The 23,418-nt window shown below is 47.1% G+C and overlaps 1 pseudogene; it reads left to right on the plus strand.

The window, feature by feature from the left end:
* Positions 1 to 8,169: 8,169 nt before the first annotated feature.
* LOC150025881 (uncharacterized) overlaps positions 8,170 to 23,418 on the plus strand; it is a 31,776-nt pseudogene continuing 16,527 nt past the window's right edge.

Genomic DNA, 23,418 nt, shown 5'->3' on the forward strand with positions numbered 1-23,418 from the left:
AAGGGAGTCTGAAGCAGCGCCCAAGTCAAGGAGGCTCCAGATGGCGGCACGTGTACGACTGGATGCGAGCCACGTGTCCAGGTCTGTAACTGCCAGGAGAGAGAAAGTGACCAGGTATATAAGAGTTCTCAACGAACTTTCTGAGGTACGCGCGTTCATATTACACTCTTTACGCTTGCGAGTTATAGAGCTTATTGTGAGAGAGAATTTGCACGGTTCCTGTTCTTAGTTTTCTCTTAGTATTTGGTGATTCGGTCACTGACTTGGGCGTTGGAGTGCGATCGGCCGCAGCGACGCCGCTCTGTTCCTTTGCAGGTTCTTGAGGTGGATATCGAAGAAGAACGGAGGTTTGAAGCGGTGCACACGTCGATCCTTTGACGAGGCAGTTTCCAGCGTTCTGGTCAACAGGCAGGATCAAGTGTAGTGAGAACTTGCCTTCTCCTCTTCCTAGTCTCATTTTGAGAGCCTTGGTTCCCTCAAGTGGCTGCAATTCACACTTATCTTGGAGCTTTCACACTTCAAGTGGCGTGTTCATCAACCAAGAACTACAACCACATAAGTTTTCTTTCTTCTCCATCTTCTCATTCCATATCCGTGCCTATATGAACTTCAAAACATGTCTTAAGTTCCTTTCTTGCTTTCTATTCGGTGTTCTTGCTTAGTTTCATGTTTCAATCGGTTCATCTTCTTTCTTCCTTGCTTTTGTTTGGTGCATTTCATTTGTGAAGCATTTCAATTGGTTCCTTTCATTTCTTAAGCAATTTAATCGGTTCATTTGCTTTCCTTCATCTTTTAATCGGTTCAATTGACAAGAAATGGAACTTCCATGGGAGTTTTGGTGTTTGGCGCAAGTTTTGGTGAGTTCTTGAAACATAGAACATTGATCCATTTCTATAAAAGTGCCTCTTCATTCTCCAACTCAAGTTGATTCCATAAAATGTCAAAGAATCATCTATATCTTGCAATTGGAATCATATCATGTGGGGTGCCCTCGCCGTATCTTGAATCAAAGACCGATGGCTCCTTGGCTTTCCTCTTGCCGCGCTAATGTGAAGGACATCCACCCTGTTGTCCGCCATGAACTTTCGCGGCGTTTTGAGGGTCTCTTGGATGACTGTCCTCTACCTTCCCCCCTTGCCTGAGCTGGCCAGCTTGGCAAACAGGTCAGCTCTGGCATTTTGTTCTCTAAGGACATGCACCAGCTCTAACGTAGCGAAGGCTCCCTTCAACATTTCGACGTACCTCAAGTACGCAGCCATCTGTGGATCCTTTTCCTGGTACTCCCCTGTTACTTGTCCTGTGACCAATTGGGAATCACTCTTCGCCAAGAGGCTTTGAGCGCCCTTTTCTTTGGCCAACAGCATCCCCGCAATCAGCGCCTCGTACTTCGCTTGGTTATTGCTTGCTTTGAAGGCGAAGCGTAGGGCTTGCTCGATCAACACTCCGTTAGGCCCCTCCAAGATTATTCCAGCGCCACTCCCCTGCTGGTTGGAAGACCCATCCATTGAGAGCATCCATTGTGATCCTAACTCCACCCCCTGAGGGTCTCCTTCTGGTGAGAGCTCTACCACGAATCTGCATAAACTTGCCCTTTGATGGACCCCCTGGGTTCATACTGGATGTCAAACTCTGACAGCTCCACTGCCTAACGAACCATCCTCCTAGCTACATCCGGCTTCTGAAGTACTTTCTAGATGGGGAGATTCATCATCACCACCACTGTGAAAATAATGGCGGAGCCTTCTGGCTGAGAACACCACTGCTAATGTCGCCTTCTCCAGTGACTGGTACCTCAATTTTGGGCCTTGCAAGGCCTTGCTTACGAAGTAAATGGGCCTCTGCACTTGGTCTTGCTCCTGAACCAGCACAGAGCTGATGGCCCATTCTGTTACTGCAAAGTATAATCGAAGGGGGACGCCAGCCCGTGTTTGCAAAGTACAGGTGGCGTCGCTAGGTACTCCTTTAACTTGAGGAATGTTGCTTCACACTCATCTGTCCATGCAAAACGGCTATTCCTCTTTAAGCACTGGAACTAAGGGTGGCCCTTCTCCCCTCCAGCAGACACAAACCTTGACAGGGCCGCCATCCTCCCAGTCAATTGCTGAACTTCTTTAACTGAGGCTGGGCTCCTCATGGCGATGATAGCTGCACACTTATCAGGGTTCGCCTCTATTCCCCTCTCAGTGAGCATAAATCCCAAGAACTTCCCTGCTTCCACGCCAAAAACGCACTTTTCTGGGTTTAATTTGAGGCGGTACTTTGATATGGTAGCAAACAACTCTTCCAGATCCGCTGCGTGCTGCCCTTTCTCGTGCGAAGTCACCACCATGTCATCTACATAGGCCTGCACGTTCCTTCCCAGCATAGGTGCAAGGACCTTGTCCATTAGCCTTTGGTAGGTGGCGCCTGCATTCTTCAACCCAAATGACATCACCTTATAATAGTAGGTGACACGCCTTGTTCAAATCTGTGCAGTCAACGCACATTCTCCAGTTCCCATTTGCTTTCTTCACCAGGACGACGTTGGCCAGCCACTCAGGATATTGTATCTCCCTGATGTGGCCAGGACTTAATAATTTGTGCGTCTCCTCCTTTACCACGAGGCGCCTTTCCTCGTTGAACTTCCTCCTCCTCTGTCGTATAGGACGGACCTTGGCGTCCATGGTGAGGTGGTGGCACAAAAAGTCTGGGTCGATGCCTGGCATGTCGGAGGCGGACCATGCGAACGCATCTAGATGGTGCACAATCATTGTTGCTACTGCATCCTATTCCTCCTAGCTCAACAAGCGCCCTAGCTTGAATATCCTCCCGCCAATCTGTCTCTCCACCACGTTGTTCTCTGGTTGGTCCCCGCTACCTTCTTTTATAGTCGCCGCCTCGTTGGCTTCTCCAAGCGAGGCCCCCTCTGCTACTTTCTGCATGGGCGAGTCCCCCTCGGATACCTCCTCCATCGGCGAGGCGTCGCCACCTCTTTCCTCTATGGGCGAATATTCTCTAGGCGTCGCCCCTGTGGGTCTGGCTCCCAAGGGCCCTACCTCCATCGGGGTATCTGAAATGGGTGGTCGTTCAACCACCATGACCACTCCCCCCTTCCTCTTTATCTCCAGTATTGTTTGTGAGAACGACGCGGAAAACCCCCTTGGTGGAATAAACTGCTCAGGCTCACTTATGTCGTGATGCTCTAAATTGTGGTGCCCTCCACGGCGCAACTCCTTATTTGCGCGATGCAGCTCCTCATTTGTGCGGTGGAGCTCTTCATTTCTCGTCTGAGATGCCGCGAGCTCCGCGTGCATGTGCTCTTGCTCCACTTTTGACGCTGCCATTGCTTCTTGCAATCCCTGCATCATACCCATGAGCTGCTGCATGGTCACCTCTTCACTCTTAGCGCCTGCGGGCCTCATTTTTGCGGTTTATGGAAACCTTCCCAACTGTCGAGCAACTTGGGAACTGGAACTGGTGGACTGTACTTGTGATGGGATTGATGTTTTAAATCGGCCCCACGGTGGGCGCCAAATGTTCCCGCCAGTTGACCGGATGCGTCTTTGTGCGTGGCTTGTCCTCGCGAGCTAGGGCACCTTCATTCTGCTCCGTCTGTGAGTACCTGAAAAGAAATGGACAAAGGGGCGCCCTCACGGCCGTTTGCACTCCGACGATCAAGTCAGCTAGCGAGAAACATCAAAGGGACACACCTCCGTATCGGAACACCGTGAACAGACGCTCTGAAGGTGGTCCAAAAAACTGAGTAACTGAATAACTAGTGCTTTTGGCCCTAACTGCCTGTGCGTACAGTGGGTGCGCCAACCAGACAACTAGGGTTTCTCTGTGTGTGTGAAACTGCGAGAATTAGGTCCAAAATCGGATCCCCGTCTCAAACGTCTAAAGCCCCTTTTAAACACCTCCAGCATTTAAAGCGTCTTAAAGCGCATTTAAAGTGTATAAAAACGTTCAACGCGTTTAAATCATTTAAAGTGCTTTAAAGCGTTCGAAACATAAACTAAATTAATGCGTACCTTAGCAAACTTTCAGGGAAACTGATATACCATGATGTTTCAATGCTTTCTGCTATGTGTTATTCTGACATGATCGCTACTCTTCGTGGAGGGCCTTACAGCATCGTAACCCAACTTAGGGATAATCCATCGTGTAAGTCCTCCTCCTTGGAGTGCATCTGGCGCAAGGGGGTGACTTTCTGGGTGCCAACTCATGCGCCCCAACCTCTAGTCACTCGTCCTTGGAGCATATCTACCTTTCTCTCGTACCATGCACGTGGTTTTCCCCTGGGCGTGGCCCTCTCATGGGTCGTATCTGTCCCAGGGTCTCCCAGCGGTGGCGTGGGTACTTCACGAGTCAGGTTACCCCCTACTGGTACTAGAACTATGGCCTTGAAGCCACCTTTCTCTTCTCTTCATTACTGTTCTGAGGTACTGAGGCCTGTCACAGTGTCGCCCCCTCCACGGTCTTTCCTTCCCATGGGTGACGCGTACACCTAGCGACGTCTTAAGCGGTCAACCTGTTGAGTTCCTCCCCTTGGGCCCCTTGATGGGTCCCACCATATGTTGACTTTGACTTTGACTTTGGTCAACGCCCGGGGACGGGACGGTACACAAACTTTGGGACAAAAGGACCATTTTCAATTGCATCCCAAATTCCTTTGTCAAGTGATTCCATAAATATTTTCATTCTCACTTTCGAAAATTGGTAGTTCAAACCACAAAACAGAGGTGGTGTGTTAATTGAAGCACGTTCCCCAAAAGGTAGTCTATCAGCCATTTTAAAAACAGTTTTAGGATCAACTTGAATAACTTTCAAGAACCAAGCTCTTGATGCCAATTGTTAGAATGGATGGCTTTAAACTAGAGGGGGGTGAATTGTTTAAAGAGGGTTTTCGCAAACTTTTAAAACAAGAATGAAATTATCTCAAGAAACAATTGATAAGAAATTCAATTTGCCAAAACAGCAATAAAAAATAATAGTACCAGAAAAACAATCGGTTGTTTCACAGAAACAATCGGTTGTTTATACCAGCAAATAACAAACAAAACTGAATTTAAAGAGTTAGGAATAGAGAGATTGCACACAAATTTTTATACTGGTTCACTCCAAATCCAGAGCTACATCCAGTCTTCTCAGAAACCCTGAGGAAATTCACTAAGCAATCACACCTTGATCACTTACACCACAACCAAGAAAGTGACCTTGTTCACCTCAAGACACACACTCTTTTTGGCCAACACACCAACACTAAGATTGTTGATCTTGATCCCCTCAAGAACACACAACAAATCTCAGCAAACACATAAACGAAACTTGTTTCACAAAGTACAAGGATTACACTTGTTATAGAAGATAATCTGAAATCAATACAAGCAGAATCCTGTTCCACACACTTTGATCAATCACAAACTTTAAGCAATCTCAGCTCTTTGAAAAACTCAAAAACTCTTTTCAAAATCTTGTAAAAGATTGTTACTCAGATCTGTTTTTCTGAATTTATTCAAAGATGTTGCTTGTTATCAAATCTTAACAAACTCTTAAATTGCATTAAAAGATTGGTCAAACCATTTAATGACTGGAGCGTAAGCAGTTAAATCATTTAAAGTTCAGTCAAAGATAAAACAGTTTTTCTGTTATGGACCCAAAACAAACAATCAGTTGTTTCCTCGAATCAATCGGTTGTTTTGGTTCTAATAGTTCAACCATTTGAAAAACAGTTTTCAATCTTTTCTCAAAACATCTAAGTATAAACAATCGGTTGTTTCGACAAAACAATCGGTTGTTTTAACTTAGTTTGAAAACATTTTACTTTCAAAAAGATTGAGAATGCTTATGCTTTAGATTTAATCTAAAGGTGGATTACAACACTCAAACTACCCCAGAACTAAACTAAAAAAGCACAACAACAACAAGCACAACAAAGGCTTTAACATCCTTCAAAGGATTTGGATTCTTCAAAGCTTGAACACCACATGGTTCAACAGTAAGAAGTTAACATAGATTCTAGAACTTTGCTCCTAGGATGTGCCATTGACTTTAGTCAAAAACCCTAGCAGCCGCTCTTTTGTGTATTCCCCATCCTACTCCTTGTTCTCCAAGGGACTTGCACCTATATAATAGGGTGCTAGGCTCATGTTTTGTAAGATCAATTTTATGAGTAAAATGTTGCCAAATATTGCAAGCTTCTACTTCCTTTTCTAGTCTCTCTAGGTTAGACACTTTGATCTTCACCTCCACCTTTCTCCAAGTGATATGGCCCAACCAATCACTCTCCATACCTTTCATGCACCTACAAGGAACCCATAGCTCTATATGAGCCCTCCTTTATCCATCGCATCCATTTCTTCCGCCACTCTTTTCAAATCTCCATTTAGAACAACCCATCTTTTGGTATCAACCCATCATTTGGTATTTAGAGCTTTGGTTCTTCAAGAGATAAGTGTTCTCTTAATTTTATTTTTGAGTTTTCTTCAAATCCGTGTTTTTCATCTTACCTTGATTGTCTTGCTGTTTTTTATGTCATTTTAATTGTGTTGCTGTTTTTAAATTGCTGTACGGTTTTATTTTGGTTCAAGTTGTTCTTGAGCTTCCAAACTGTTTTTAGGTTCCATTGAGTATTTTTGTGTTGGGTGTTTTTGTTTTTAATTTTATCGGAGTCTTATTGATGTTTTAATCGGTGCAAAGTGTTTGTGGTTAAGTCTTTTTTATTTTTGAATCCATACAAGTTTTGTCAAAGTCATGTTCATCCTACAATGTCATAAATTGCTAGTGGTGCCTTTTATTGTTTATTTGGTTGCTTGATTTTGATTTTGAGTGCAGTTTATATTTCTGTTTTTGAAGCTTTGGTGCTTTTTATATTTTCATATTTGAGTTCATACTTGTGTGTTAGTTCCATACAAGTTCTTTTCCAATAATTTCCATTGTGTTTTTGAAGTTTCCTTGTTGTTTTCTAATACCAATTTAGGAGTTCTTTGTTTTCACTATTACTGTGCTGGTTGGAATCTTTTCCAGAAATTAATTATGTGGGTGAAAAATTCTGAAATTTTGGATTTGAGTAGTTGTATGTGTTGAGAAAAAGTGAAAAAAAAAGAATTACATCAAAATTCAAAATACAAAAAAATGATAAATGAAATACGAACAGAGTGCAAAAATTCTGACTCTAGAAAAACGGTGATGCGACAGTGATCTTGAAAAAAATATTACAATTATTTGGCTCACTTTTTTGGTGAAATTCTAACGCCTATTTTGAGATAAAACATTGAAGTTTTTGTGGTTAAAATTTAAAGCTCAATTTTGAAGTATTCTGTCCAGCATAAATTTGGGAAGTTGTGAAAAATTTACACACAAAAATTTTGTAGTGCTGTTTTGGTTTTATTCATCTATTCTAGTTCCATTCAATAGGATTCCACTTTGTGTGCTACCTTTTCTTGTGTGCCTTAATTTTTTTCTTGTCAATTTTATTGAATACTCTTTCAAGTCATGTCAAATATCAATTCCCTTTGTTGTAGTCCTAATTTTTAAATTAAGTTTTTTTGCTTTAAACTTGCTTGACCTAATGTGCTTTGGTGAGTAGTAGAGCTAAAATGTTGTTTTGGTGAAAGCTATATCACTAAAAGGGAGCTGGATTAAAGATTCAAGGTTGAATAACCTAAGGAGACAAAGCAAGGGACAACAACAACCTCACTTGAAAAATACACAAATATACACAAAGGAACTAGAAGTGAAGGAGTGCATAGAATAAGACTTTAATTTTTATGCATAAAAAAAATTGTTGACCTAATTTCATTGTATTTCTTTGAGTTGTAATTTGTAAGAACTTTGATTAATTAGTGGATCAATACGCTTTATTCGGTGAGTGTGTCTTCAAGGTTCCAAAGTGCCAAGAAGCCTCACCTTAGGATTCAACTAGTTTTAAAGCTTTCTAGATAGCAATTTTCTTGTGTGATTTATTGCTTTACATTGTTTTCTTGCATAAAACTTTGTTTTCCTCTTTGATTGTGCTCTTAGTGAATTACTTAGAGAAGGGTTTGTGAAAGTATTGTGGAATAGAATATGGCTAGGAAAGGCTTGGTACTTAAGTGATCCAAGGGATCCACCTCCCTTTCCTGGGAATCTACCTACGATACTCCACCTATCTTTCTTTTGGTAAATTGCTTCTAACACATAACTTTCAACATGGCTTCTCATTCTTCTAGTCCAAGTGAAAGTGATAGAAAGTCTATAAAATCTCTTTTAAAACAATTAGCCAAAGACTTTCAATCACTATCACATAGACAATTGCAACATGAGGCCCAAATCATAAAAGATAAAAAAGAGGAGTTGAAAATTGTGAAAGAAAAGGATGAATACATTAGAAACTTAAAAAAATCACATGCATCACATGCATCTAGTTCTAGGTCGAGTGACTCACATGCTGAGGGGAGTCTGAGAGTTAATGATTATTATCAACCTGCACGAAGAAGAACTAGAAGAGAGAGTCACAAAGAGACTAGGGTAGACCTACCTCATTTTTATGGAAAGGAAAATGTTGAAACATATCTAGATTGGGAAATGAAGGTAGAACAACTTTTTGCTTGCCACCATGTTAGTGAAGAGAGGAAAGTACCCCTAGCCACCTTAAGCTTCCATGGGAATGCTTTGTATTGGTGGACAGCCCTAGAGAGAGTTAGGCACCTCCACAAGAACACTCCCATAGAATATTGGAATGACCTTAGGGGAGCCTTGAGATACCGCCATATTCCTTCATACTACAATAGAGAGTTAATGGACAAGCTCCAAAGACTCCAACAAAAGAACATGAGTGTAGAGGAGTATAGGCAAAAGATGGAGCTTTACATGATGAAAACCTCTATTAGGGAGGAAGAAACCACCACCATAGCTAGGTTCCTCAGTGGTCTCAATCTTGAGATAAGGGATAAAGTGGAACTCTTGCCCTATAGGGACTTGAATGACTTGATCCAACTTTCTATAAAAGTTGAGCAACAAAATTTGAGAAAAGGATCAAGTCGCAAGGAGAGTTCTTACTCTAACTCTTATCCCAAGAAAGAGTATATAAAAGAAAGGGAGGATAGTCTTTCAAAAGATAAACCCAAAGAAACTTCCAAAAGTGTAGGAAAAGATGTGTCTACCTCACAACCCCACAATAGAGATATGCAGTGCTTTAAGTGTCTTGGTATAGGTCATATAGCATCCCAATGCCCAAATAGACGAACCATAATCTTAAGAGAGAGGGGTGAGTATAGTAGCCAAGATGATGAGTCTAGTGTTAGAATGTATGGCCTTCAACGAGAGGGGGGTGAATTGTTTAAAGGGGTTTTTCGAAAAACTTTTAAGGTAGAATAAAATTCTTTGAATGAAACTTGATCAAAAATTCAGTTAACCAAGATATAAAGCATAAAACAGCAAAGTACTAGAAAAACAATCGGTTGTTTCTGCGAAACAATCGGTTGTTTATACAAGTAAAACAATAACAACTGAATTTAAAAGAGTTTAAGGGAAGAAAGAGATACACAAACAATTTATACTGGTTCACTCTTAAACCAAGAGCTACATCCAGTCCCCAGAATCCACTGGGCAATCAATTACATATTACACACAAACACCACCAAAGAAGTGACCTTGATCCCCTCAAGAAACACACTTCCTTTGGCTCAGCACACACCAAGAATATTGATCTTGACAACCTCAAGAGCACACAACCCTTCTTGGCTTTACAACACCAGAATGTACAAAGTATTCAGAACGAATTACACTTGTTACAGAATGAACTGAAATCAATACAGATGTAATCCTATTCCACTCTCTCTTGCGAAAATTAAAGCTTAAAGGTGAAAACTCAAATCTTGAAAGCAATCTCTGAAAAACTCAAATATGTTTTTCTCTGTACCGCCCTGGTGGTCGGATGCGATGACGTGGCATCCTATTACAGTGTAGGCGTGTCGACAAGGCGCCAGGTTGACAGTTGGGAAGGAAGTCGGGAGGCACGTGTAGTCGTCGATGGTTTAGTTGGCGTGTTCTGATCTCCAGCTTACCCGAGTAGGCGATCGCCAGGTTGAGAACGAAGTCGCCGGATGCAGACTCGAGCGACCAGGCAGTCGGAGATCGCCAGAACAAGCACATCGCCGAAGTTAAAGGAGAAGCAGATTATGAAGGCGGCCGGCGAGACCACAGGGAAGGTGTATGAAGGCCCTACCTCGCCAGTTTCAGTAGGGATCGCACTCCTGAGTTAGCTATGCACTGGGCAGCACCATGCATAGGTAACTTAGCCAAAATGAGAGTAGAAGTAGCGCCAAGTCAGGGAGCCTCCAGATGATGGCACGTGTACGGTTGGATACGAGCCACGTGTCCAAGTCAGTAACTGCCAGGAGAGAGAAAATCACCAGGTATATAAGAGTTCCTAACAGATTTCCTAAGGTACGCACGTTCAGTTCATACACTTTACGCTTGCGAGTGACAGAGCTGTTTGTGAGAGAGATTTGCACGGTTCCAGTTCTTAGTATTTGGTGATACCGTCACTGACTTGAGCGTCGGAGTGCGATCGGCCGCAGCGGCGCCGTATCGTTTCTTTGCAGGTTCTTGAGATAGATCCAGAGGAGGAACGGAAGTGAGAAGCGGCGCGCACGTCGATCCTTTGAGGAGGCATTCTCCAGCGCTCCGGTCAACAGGCAGGATCATCAGGCGCCCACCGTGGGGCCGTGTAAAACGTGCTCCCATCCACAGCGTGAGTTCGTGGAAGTTTTCGAGGTTTTCTGCGCGGTTGTGTGCTGGTGCAACCGTCGTTCTTGGTTTCTTTGAGTTTCGTTCGGTGAAGTTTGTGTTTTAAACCGTTCGTTTGGTTTTTCGATCGGTGGATTCGAGTTCTTTCGAGTGGTTGTTTGGTTCGCGGGGAAACGGTGGTTTTGGTGAAGCTGCGTTTTTCTTTGAAGGTTCGCGGTTTCTTGAAGTCCCTGCGCAGTTTCTTGAATCTTCTCCGATCGGTCGTTGTTTCGTTCGTGGTTGAAGTGTTATTTGCTGTACTTCTGTGGTTCGCTGAAGTTAATGAGAAAGATGAGAAGCAATCATTCCAGTCCCGTGGCTCCCGTCGCAGCTGAAGGCGACACCGCCATGACCATGGCGCAGATGGCAGAAATGATGCGCTCATTGCAGGCCACTGTAGAAGCCTCGCGCGTCGAGCAGGCCAGGATACATGAAGACCTGGTCGCCTCTCGCACCAGAAACGAGGAGCTCAGCAAGGTAGCTGAGGAGCTACGTCGAGCTCTTCAGGAGCAGCAGGTTCGTTCTTCCGCTGAGGAGGTGGCACCGTCGACGCCGCCTCGTGTCTTCCCAATGCCTTTCATTCAGGCGATTACCGACACGCCAATTCCCACGAGCGTGGTCCCGGTTAAAGCTGTTTTTACTGGCGTGGAAGATCCAGAGGCTCATCTGACCACGTTCCACACACAGATGATGCTGTCAGGGGGGTCGGATGCTGTCTATTGTAAGATGTTCGTGAGCACGCTCCAGGGAACGGCGATGGAGTGGTTTGTGAGCCTGCCTAATGGCCACATAACTAATTTTCAGCAATTCTCGAAAATCTTTGTCGAGCAGTATATTGTGAACAAGGCACCGCCCAGAGTGTCCTATGATCTGTTTGATATAAGGCAGTACCATGGGGAGTCCCTCAGAGACTACCTCAATCGCTTCGGGGCGCAGATGGTCAGGTCGCCGGCCAAGGATGAAGAAATGCTGGTTTATGCCTTCAAGAAGGGCGTGCAGCCAGGGCCATTCTGCGAAGCCTTGATCAGGGCTCATCCAGCGACGTTTGCTGAAGTCAGGCGACTTGCGGTGGCTCACATCGCCGACGAGAGTGAGGTCGCCGAGAAGAGAGGCAGTGTGGCTCCCGTCAGGCCACGCGCCCAGACCAGGATCCAGCCACAGAGGGTGCTGGAAACGGCAGCGGCGGCCAGAAAGGATCAAAGGACTCGCTATCCTTACGATAGGAGAAACAAGGGAAGAAGCCAAGCGCGCCAACCGCCAGCACGCCAACAACCAGCGCGCCGGGAATACAATCGCCCGCCTAAGCACAAATTCGTCATGGGACTAGCGGACCTGATCGCTATCCCTAACATATCTGCTAGATTGAAGGCGCCCGAGAAGGTGGGCGACAAGGTGCTGGGGTCGAAGCCGGACGTCTGGTGCGAGTTCCACCAGTGCTTTGGCCACAACCTGGACTCGTGTTTGTCTTTAGGGTACCAGCTCGACGACCTGGTTAAGAGCGGCTTCCTAAACGACTATCTGCTGGACAGAAGGACCGGAGGAGCGTCGAGTTCCCAGCCGGCAGGGGGAGAAGCCCAGCAACACGAGATGCCTATCCATGGGGAGATCCACACCATTGCAGGGGGTTTTTCAGGTGGTGGATGCACCGCATCGCAGAGGAAAAAGTACGCGCGATCGGTGATGTCGGTGGACATGTTTGAAGATCACTCGCCCGAAGTGGACATTACGTTCACCAAGCAGGATCTTCGGGACGTTGTGCCTCACGACAACGATCCCATTGTTATTTCGTTGATCACGGCGGGGAGGAAGGTTCACCGAGTTCTGGTGGACCAAGGAAGTTCGGCAGACGTGATGTTCTGGCCGACTTTCACGCAGCTAGAATTGCCCCTTGACCAGCTAAGGCCCTATGGAGGGTGCTTGTATGGGTTCGCTGGCGACCAGGTGGAGGTCAGGGGGTACATCGAGCTGAGAACCACGTTTACCGATGAGGCTGGGTCGAGGACGGAGAAAATCAAGTACCTCATCGTAAACGCCCCTTCAGCATATAACATCCTGCTGGGAAGGCCCACCCTTAACAGGATAGGCGCAATTCCATCGACTCGGCACATGAAGGTGAAGCTGCCGTCCATGGAAGGGGTGGTAATCACGATAAAGTCTGATCAGAAGGAAGCGAAAAAGTGCTATGAAAATAGCCTGAAAAATAAAAGATCAGTGAGCTATGTCACAACCACCCCACCGCCCGGTGTGAAGCCCATACCGCCGATAATGGAGGAGGCCGCTGGAAGGGACGTAGAGATGGTAGATGCTGAGCTGGGGGAGAGGAATGCTGCCCTGGAGGAGGAAGAGGCGCGGAATCGCCCGGAGGAAGCAAGGGAACTGGGAATCGCCAAGGCGGTGATCGCCAGAGAGTCCAGGCCCAAACCCGTCGAGCAGTGGCTCGAGAAGGAGATCGGGGGGAAGGTTTTCAAGCTCGGAAGATCTCTGGAGGTCGATCTCCAGGACCAGATCGCCAAGGTGATTGAACGGCATCTGGACGCGTTTGCCTGGTCCGCTTCGGACATGCCCGGGATCGATCCCGACTTCTTGTGCCATCATCTGGCGATGGACAACATGGTGAGACCGGTGCGGCAAAGAAGGAGGAAATTTAATGAAGAAAGGAGGCAGGCGATCAAGGATGAGACCCAGAAACTCCTCGCTGCAGGCCACATCAGGGAAGTCCAGTACCCTGAGTGGCTGGCAAATGTCGTGCTGGTAAAGAAGAGCAACGGGAAATGGCGCATGTGCGTCGATTTCACCGACCTGAATAAGGCTTGCCCAAAGGATTCGTATCCTTTACCAAGCATTGATGCCCTGGTTGATAGTGCTGCAGGGTGCAAGCTGCTGAGTTTCCTGGACGCCTTCTCGGGCTATAATCAGATCAAGATGCATCCCATGGATGAAGAAAAAACAGCCTTCATGACGGAGAGGTCGTGCTACTGCTATAAGGTGATGCCGTTCGGGCTGAAGAACGCGGGGGCCACGTACCAGAGGCTGATGGATCGAGTACTTGCACCGATGCTGGGAAGGAACGTGCAAGCTTACGTCGATGACATGGTCGTGACCTCGCAGGAGAAAAGCAAGCACGTTGCAGACTTGGAAGAATTGTTCACAACGATCGCCAAGTTCAAGTTGAAGCTCAACCCGGAGAAATGCATTTTCGGCGTGGAGGCTGGAAAATTTTTGGGTTTTCTCTTGACTGAAAGAGGGATAGAGGCCAACCCGGACAAGTGTGCCGCCATCTTGGCGATGAGAAGCCCGACTACAGTGAAAGAAGTCCAGCAGCTGACGGGTCGGATGGCGGCCCTATCCCGCTTCGTGTCAGCAAGCGGAGAAAAGGGACATCCCTATTTCCAGTGTCTGCGGCGCAATAACAAGTTCGTTTGGACGAAAGAGTGCGAGGAAGCTTTCGTCGAGCTGAAGAAATATTTGGCGAGCCCGCCGGTTCTGTGCAAACCACTGGCGGGAATCCCTCTCAGGTTGTATTTCGCTGTGACTGAGAGGGCGGTGAGTGCGGTGCTCGCCCAAGACCAGGATCAGGCTCAGAAGCCTATTTATTTCGTGAGTAAAGTGTTGCAGGGCCCAGAAACGAGATATCAGGCCCTGGAGAAGGCTGCATTGGCTGTGGTGTTTTCGGCGAGGAGGCTGCGCCACTATTTCCACAGTTTCACAATACTGGTGATGACTGACCTGCCCATCCAGAAGGTCTTGAAGAAACCTGACGTTGCAGGAAGAATGGTGAAGTGGGCAGTCGAGTTGTCAGAGTTTGACATTAAATATGAGCCTCGAGGCCCGATCAAAGGGCAAATCTTTGCAGATTTTGTAGTCGAGCTCTCTTCAGAGGCGACGCGGGTTGAAGGAGATGATTTCCGTTGGATACTCTCGGTGGATGGATCGTCAAACCAGCAGGGTAGCGGTGCTGGAGTCATATTGGAAGGACCCAACGGCGTGCTGATCGAACAATCGTTGAGATTCGCCTTCAAAGCCAGCAACAATCAAGCAGAGTATGAGGCCCTGATCGCCGGGATTCTGCTGGCTAAAGAGATGGGAGCCAGAGTGCTGATGGCTAAGAGTGACTCGCTGCTAGTCACAGGGCAAGTAACAGGCGAGTTCCAGGCTAAAGATCCACAAATGGCGGCTTACTTGGCGTATGTGCAGGAATTGAAGAGTTCCTTTGCCTCTTTTGAAGTGGTGCATGTGCCCCGAGAACAGAATGCCCGAGCTGACCTGCTTGCTAAGCTCGCCAGTTCGGGCAAGGGGGGTAGGCAGAGGACAGTGATTCAAGAAACTTTGAAGACGCCGAGGGCATTTGTAGCAGATCACCTGGTCCTTCAGATAAGCAGGTTGACGGAGAGAGCAGCGAGAAGCCATAAGTCTTTGACGCAAGAAACCCTGAGATCGCCAAGAATTAGAGCATGTCGAGGAGAGAAGGTGGACGTGATGCAGGTCTGCGCCACCCACGAGCCAGACACTTGGATAACACAGTACAAGCGGTGCTTGGCAGATAGTCTCCTCCCGCTGGATCCAGCAGAAGCTAGGAAGGTAAAGAAAAATTCCAGCAAGTATACATTGTTTGATGGCGATCTGTACAGGTTTGGATTCACTCACCCACTCCTGGAATGTATACACGGCGAGAAGTGCACGAGGATTATGGCAGAGCTCCACGAAGGAATATGTGGAAGTCACGTCGGGGGTCGAGCTCTGGCCGCAAGAACTCTCCGTGCAGGCTACTATTGGCCATCCATGAGAGAAGATTGCAAGAAGTATGCCCAGTGCTGCAAACAATGCCAGCAGCACGCCGATTGGCACAAGGCACCTCCCGAGGAGTTGAAGTCGATCTATAGCCCTTGGCCGTTTCATACTTGGGGAATCGACATCCTGGGACCTTTTCCACTGGCGATCAGGCAGATGAAGTACCTGGTGGTGGCGATTGAGTATTTCACCAAGTGGATTGAAGCAGAACCAGTGGCCCAGATCACCGCGCACAAGATCGAAGGCTTCGTATGGAAGAATATTGTGTGCCGGTTTGGAGTGCCTAAGCGCCTGGTATCAGACAATGGGACTCAGTTTGCGAGCCACCTGTTGAAGAAGCTTTGCGAAGAGGTCGGAATTCAGCAAGTGTTTGCATCCGTCGAGCACCCTCAGACTAATGGCCAGGTGGAATCAGCTAACCGGGTGTTGCTGAGAGGTTTGAAGAGGAGGCTCGAGAAAGCCAAGGGGAGTTGGGCTGAGGAGGTACCCCGAATAGTTTGGGCGTACCACACCACCGAGCAGTCAGGAACCCATGAGACCCCGTTTAGCTTGGTCTATGGGTGTGATGCCATGATTCCAGTCGAGATTCAGGAGAGCTCGCCGAGATTCCAGAACTTTGTAGAGGAAGACTCGAATGAAGAGAGAAGACTGAACCTGGATCTGCTGGACGAAGTCAGGGAGGAGGCAAGGCTGAAGGCTGAGGCGGTGAAGAGAAGGGTCGAGAGAAGGTACAACTCAAAGGTGATGCCAAGGCAGTTTAGAGAAGGCAATCTGGTGATGAGAAAGGCCCACTAGTACGAGATGGAGAATAAGCTATCACCCAAGTGGACTGGACCGTTCAGAATAACCGAGGCACTCGGGAACGGAGCCTATCGCTTGGAGACGTTGGAAGGGGGGGCGATCCCTCGTACCTGGAACGCCACACACCTGAAGTTGTACTATAGCTAAGAGCTTTGTAAGTAAAGACAAACACGAATATTACATTGCAATGTCTCTGTCAAAACAGTTTTAAGGGGGCACTCTTTTTTCCCTAAGGAGGGTTTTTAATGAGGCCACCCAATAAAAGAAGAGTTTTCGAAGTATAAGGTGTTTTCAGATCGCATATGTGTTATTTCCAAAAGTTTCGAAGAAAGACCTTGTCATTCGTACATGATTTGAGGCACGAAAAGATATGTCGCGTGTTTTCTAAAGTTTTAAAGTCCTCATCGTTTTTCGGCGATTAGAGGCACCAGTTAAGTTTTAAAGTCCTCATCGTTTTTCGGCGATTAGAGGCACCAGTTAAGTTTTAAAGTCCTCATCGTTTTTCGGCGATCGGAGGCACCAGATGGAAGACCTCAACGCCCTCGCGCGTTTTGAGGCAAGTTAAAGACCTCCTCGCCGTTGAGCGAGTGCAGGCGAGAAAGAGAAAAAGTCCTCCGTGTTTCTGGGAGCGAGAAGATGTAACTCCCGGGGCAACGTAGAGGCAAGTTAAAGACCTCCTCGCCGTTGTGCGGGCGCAGGCGAGAAAGGTCCTCAGTGCATCCAGGGGGGAGGAGATGTACGCCCTGGGCAAGTTGAGGCACCGGATAAAGTCCTTATCGCCGTTGTGCGAACTAAGGCCCATCAAAGACCTCCTCGCCGTCGAGCGAGTGCAGGCGTGAGAAAGAAAAGGTCCTCAGTGCATCCAGGGGGGAGGAGATGTACACCCTGGGCAAGTTGAGGCACCTGACAAAGTCCTTCTCGCCGTCGAGCGAGTTAAGGCCGTTTAAAGTCCTTCTCGCTGATGAGCGAGTTCAGGCGAGTAAAAGTCCTTCTCGCCGATGAGCGAGTTCAGGCGAGTTAAAAGACCTTCTCGCCTGTGCGCGAGTATAGGCAAGATAAAATCCTTCTCGTCTTGAACGAGTTCAGGTATGGCGAAGAGGGTGGAAGAAGCTTGAAAGGTGGCTAAGGTAGGTTCGAAGAGAACGCCTAGCCAGCCAGTCTTTAGCTCTGAGGTTCAGGGGAGGTAAAGGAAGGTCCCAAAGGGCATTTCTGCCTCAGATAAAGAGATGACTGCCAAAGCCTGAGGCTAAGGAAAGCTGGTGTTGCCAAGAGGTCTAGGTGATCGCGAAAGTTCAAACACGGCGAGAAGGTTGAAAGACTTGTTTGATAAAGCGGGTCAAGTGGGATGTTGTTTGAACCAATGATTGAATCACAGTTCATTGCTTGGAACTTTTCTTACGATCAGGTTAGTGCCTCAGGGGTACAAGTTGTTTAAAGCGATTATTGCTTAAGTTTGAATCAGCTCGAAGAAGTTACGCCAAAGGTCATGTTTGCAAAATCGCTAAGTTAAGCGTAGCAGAGTTAGGCATACAAAGAAAGTAAAGCGCTCAAGAGAAGTCAGAAGACATATCCAAATTTCGCTATTGAGATAAGTAGCTGTTCAAAATACATGTGCAAGAGTTTTTACAAGATAAATACAAGTGAATTCATAAAGAGGCAGATGGGGTAGAGTTGGTTGAGCCTTCGGCGGGAACGACCTTCCCATCTACTACTTCGTTGTCTAACGACACCATGCTAAGGTCAAGATCAGGGAAGAGGCATGCAAACTGTTCTCGAGCGGCATCAAACCCAGCAACCAGAATCTGAGCAGAGCTTAGCTTAAGTTCTTCAATTTGCTTCTGAAATCCTTCAACCTGCTGCTTAAGCTCCTTGTTCTGCTGCTCCAGCTCTTCGACCTGTTTTTGGAGTTGTTTGTTGGTCTCTTGAGCTTGAAGAAGGTCGTCAGCCACCTTCTTAGATTCTGTTTGAGCCTGGGCCAACTCGGCAACCATCTTCACCTTCTCGTTGTTTGCCTCGGAGAGATCAGCCATGGCGTCGTCTCTTGCTTTCTCTACTTGCCCAAGTAGCTTCTCGCGGTCGATCGACCTTTGCTCCAGCTTCTGTACCTTGTCGGCATTGGCTTGAATTTGAGCCTCCAGGTTGCTCGCCTTGGTACGCAGAGGCACGATTCTGCTTTCAAGTTCGACCTTTTCTTGGGCAAGTTCATGGACTTTGCGACGAAGGTCAACAGCTTCCTTGCGCGCGAGCCTAAGCTCGGTGTTTAGGGCATCCTCCACTCGAGAATGTTCCATTTCCGCGAGCGTTAGGCTGAATGACACCTTCTCCACCTCGACCTTCATTGTGCTGTTCTCGGTCTTGAGGTTATAGATGTCATCCTGTAGCCGCCTGGTGGAGCTCTCCACAGCTTTCGTTATGATTGATGGGATATCCTCTGCAATGGTTTTGAGCTTAGCAGTCAGAGGTTCCCACATCCTCGTGACCTCGAGAGAAAGATTTGCAGCTTGGAGAGGCGCCAGGGGGGCTTGTTGAGGGTTCTCGTTGCCGCCTTCCTTAGCAATTTTTTCGGTGTTTGCTTCTTGGCGCGGCGACGCGATCGGGGACTCGGTGATTAGGATTGGAGAGGTGTGAGCGGCCTCATCCCCGATTGGAACGACTCCTGCAGCTGAGGTGTTGGAAGGAGGGCCCCCTCCTGCTGATATATGTGGAGTGGAGGCGCTCGGGGGGTCCTCTAAGAAGTTTGGCTCTTGGGCCTCAGTTGCAGGTGGCGCAGTGGCCAATGGGACTGCTTGGACTGGTGGTGAAGGGGCTCGTGGCGTTGGCGATGAGGGAGGAGGGGCAGGTGTTGACGGTGGTGTTGAAGCTGGAAGAGGGGGTGGGGCAGGTGGAGAGGGTGGTGCCACCCTTGTCCTCTTTGTAACGAGGCCATCCTCAGTGACCTCGTCGTCCTCTTCCTCATCCTCTTGGACAACTTGGGGGGCCTTCCGCTTTGGCCTCTTAAGGACCAGTTTCTTTCGTTGGGCGGGCGCCTTAGGCGGTGATCGCCCCTGGATGATGGCCTTCTCGACCGCTGAGTTGGGAACCGTCTGGGAGCCGGTCGCCAACCCATGATTGCGGGCGAGCGCCTTTAAATCGGCGAGCATGTTCTTACCCAACATGGTGTCTGCATGAAATGAAAGTGTATAAGTTAGCTCAAAGGAGAAAGGGGTAAGTATACAAGACAATAAGACAGCAAAGCAGGCATATGCAGAAAAGATGAAACCAAAGTCTTGTGTGTATTGCACAAGACGCCCAGAAGCAATATCGGAAGCATGTCAAGACAAGGATGTAGCGTCCTAACCTATTTGGAATTCCAACTGGTCCTCAAAGAACTCGAAGGAAATCAGGGTGGGGGTCAGGAATGTTATGTGGGCATCTGCCACCCTCTTCCAGAAGAGACAAAGGTCTCTGTCCAAAGCTCCCATGCTATCAGGACTTCTGGGCCTCCTGAAGCAGCTCTTGGACTCTTTTTTCCCCTTGTCCACCCAGTACAAGGGGAAACCGTCGAGAAGGGAAGGGTCTTTGTCGTTTGCGCGGACCTGGATGAACTTCCCCTTCCAATCCTTATACGACTGCTGGAAGATGGTGAAGATGGATCTCCCAGCAATGGCGTTCAGGCTGACCCACAGGCGATCTCCTGGGTGTTTGGCCTCAAACAGAAATAAAAATACGTCCACTGACGCAGGCAACCCCAGGTGGGCGCACGTTACCTCAAAAGCTCGGACGAACGCCCAGCTGTTGGGGTGAAGCTGGGCGGCAGCGATATTGAGCTCGGTTAAGAGTTCCCTCTCAAATCGAGTGAGAGGGAACCTGAGTTTAACCTTCTTGAAGAGAGTGGTGTAGACGAAGCAGAAGGGCCCGTCGGCGCTCACTTTATCATCTACGCACACTGGCAGAGTGGCTGGGCAAGGTAGCACTATCATTCTCTCATCGTGCTCCTTGTGGAATGATTGGTGGGCCTCGTCCCCATTGGTCAATCGCAGAACCGCTCCCGCGGTGTTCACCGACGACGTTTCCTTTAAGAGGGTTGAGTTAGCCCATGAGTATAACTTCTTGAAGTCTGGCAGTGGGGTGGGGGCTCCTCCAGCGTTTGGTGGAGTCGCCTGGGCCAGAGTGGTTTGAGAAGACGCGGGCCTCACAGCCTGCGATGAGGGAGCACCACGAACTTGCGAAGAGTCGTGTGCTTGTGAAGGGGGGTTTCGCGCTGACGGAGGGGGGTTCGGGGTGATCTTCGTGCGAGTCATGGTAGCAACTGCAAACGAAGGAGGAAGGAAAAATGATCAGGAGGGTTACGAAGGCTGACTCAATCATGAATGGAAGGTGAAAGACGAACGAATGTGAGTTCGTTGCGACAATCGGCAAAGCCCTAAGTCACGCAGAAGGAGAAATGGAAAAACAGCCCACAACGTATGCACCAGACAGTTATAGGATGATGCAAATCGGTGAAAGTGCAAGAAAACCCAGCAGATAAAGGAAAGTAGTTACCTTTCGATGATCGGGAGAATGTTAAGGGGAGTTGGTGATCTAGAGCGTCGAGGAACGTCGAGAGCTTTCGCAGAAGAGAAGGAGAGTGTATGCAAGTGTGAAGAAAGTGATGGAACAGTAGGAGCGTAAGGGGTTTAAGGGTTTTCGAACGGTTTTGGGAAGCGCTAACGGCAGATGAAGATGGCCGTTGATGAGAGCCACGTGTCGAATGATGCGCGAAGAGTTTGGTGGGGCGTCAGAGCAGCAGAAAGTACCACCGCTTGGAATTCTGCGCCCATGCCACGTAGACCGGTGTTAACGAAGGCTTTTTCAGTCTTTTCGCTAGACAAGTCTTCGCTTAAGACTGGGGGGCTTGTGTACCGCCCTGGTGGTCGGATGCGATGACGTGGCATCCTATTACAGTGTAGGCGTGTCGACAAGGCGCCAGGTTGACAGTTGGGAAGGAAGTCGGGAGGCACGTGTAGTCGTCGATGGTTTAGTTGGCGTGTTCTGATCTCCAGCTTACCCGAGTAGGCGATCGCCAGGTTGAGAACGAAGTCGCCGGATGCAGACTCGGGCGACCAGGCAGTCGGAGATCGCCAGAACAAGCACATCGCCGAAGTTAAAGGAGAAGCAGATTATGAAGGCGGCCGGCGAGACCACAGGGAAGGTGTATGAAGGCCCTACCTCGCCAGTTTCAGTAGGGATCGCACTCCTGAGTTAGCTATGCATTGGGCAGCACCATGCATAGGTAACTTAGCCAAAATGAGAGTAGAAGTAGCGCCAAGTCAGGGAGCCTCCAGATGATGGCACGTGTACGGTTGGATACGAGCCACGTGTCCAAGTCAGTAACTGCCAGGAGAGAGAAAATCACCAGGTATATAAGAGTTCCTAACAGATTTCCTAAGGTACGCACGTTCAGTTCATACACTTTACGCTTGCGAGTGACAGAGCTGTTTGTGAGAGAGATTTGCACGGTTCCAGTTCTTAGTATTTGGTGATACCGTCACTGACTTGAGCGTCGGAGTGCGATCGGCCGCAGCGGCGCCGTATCGTTTCTTTGCAGGTTCTTGAGATAGATCCAGAGGAGGAACGGAAGTGAGAAGCGGCGCGCACGTCGATCCTTTGACGAGGCATTCTCCAGCGCTCCGGTCAACAGGCAGGATCATTCTCTTTCCTTGTTTGTTATAAAACATTAACAAACTATTTATAGCTTTCAAATATTGGTCAAAGCATTTAAAACAGGAGCACATTCAGTTTGAAAATCATTTAAAGCACACTTAACTAACAAAACAAATTCTGTTAAGATTTTCAAACAAACAATCAATTAATTTCAAGAAACAATCGATTGTTTTGGTTTGATAGCAAGTCTATCAACCAAAACAATTTTCAACCTTTTCAAAAACACCTAAGACTAAAACAATCGGTTGTTTCGACAAAACAACAGGTTGTTTTTCACTTAGCTTGAAAAACACTTTAAACTTAAAAGATTTGAAAACACTTAAGCTTTAGATTCAACATAGAGTGGATTACAAAGATAAACTACCCATATCCTACTCTAAAACACAGCAACAACTTCAAGCAACTTTAGCCTTCTATCAAACACTAGGATTTGGAATTTTAAAAGCTTTTGATCACACTTGATTCAACAATCTCCCCCTATTTGATGAAGACAAATCCCTGGTTGCTTGTGTTGGACTTGTTTGAATCTGAATTAGTTCCTGCAAAACAGAACTTTATGCAATATACAACATCTATGGCTGCAGGTTAGAATAACACATAAATCTTGTGTTTTGCTTAACTAAAACAGCAGAAAAACCAACCAAAAAGGCAGCACACCATAAAGCATCAGCAGCAGCAAGCAGCAAAAACATTAATCACTTAAATAGATAGAGTTTGCAGACCTTAAGACAACACAACATAAAATCTCACCCTATTTGTCTTCACAAATAGGCTATAAGAGGAGATAAAACAGAAATTGTTCCAGATAAAATAGAATTTTAAAAGAAATAGCATTTAAACTGTTAAAGAGCAAAAACAATCGGTTGTTTCGAGCATTCAACCGGTTGTTTTTCTCCTGTCATCCTTGCCATATTGCAGCTCAAAGATCTGGTGCTGAACAACTTCATTCTGTTCATTCAGGGTCTGAAAGCGAGTGTCCATGCTCTGGAATCTGTTGTCAATGCTCTGGAAATTTGTAACACAAAGATCATGGAAATTTCTTTGATTTTCAACAAAGCCATCAATTCTATCCACCATGTATCTTTCAAAAGAAGACGTAGAAGGAATCTCATCCCTTAGATGTCATGCACTTGTTCCAGCATCAAAGTTAGTTACAAATTGTTCTTCATTGTGGATATCCATATCAGCAACTTGATCTTCTTCATCAAAATCAGCAGCTGCTGCACTTGATGAACCACCATGATCACCATCTTTGCTCACCCATCTTCCATTTATCTTAGTGAATCCCATCTTGCTTAGTGAACCATTGTTCACTTCTTGTGTTGATTTAACCAACTCAGAGGTTTCATCTTCAAGATTTACTTCAAAATAGAGCAAGAATTTAGAGATTAAAACAGC

The sequence above is a fragment of the Phaseolus vulgaris genome, chromosome 7 (genome assembly GCF_051622355.1).
Source record: "Phaseolus vulgaris cultivar YP4 chromosome 7, ASM5162235v1, whole genome shotgun sequence".
NCBI classification, from domain to species: Eukaryota; Viridiplantae; Streptophyta; class Magnoliopsida; order Fabales; family Fabaceae; genus Phaseolus; species Phaseolus vulgaris.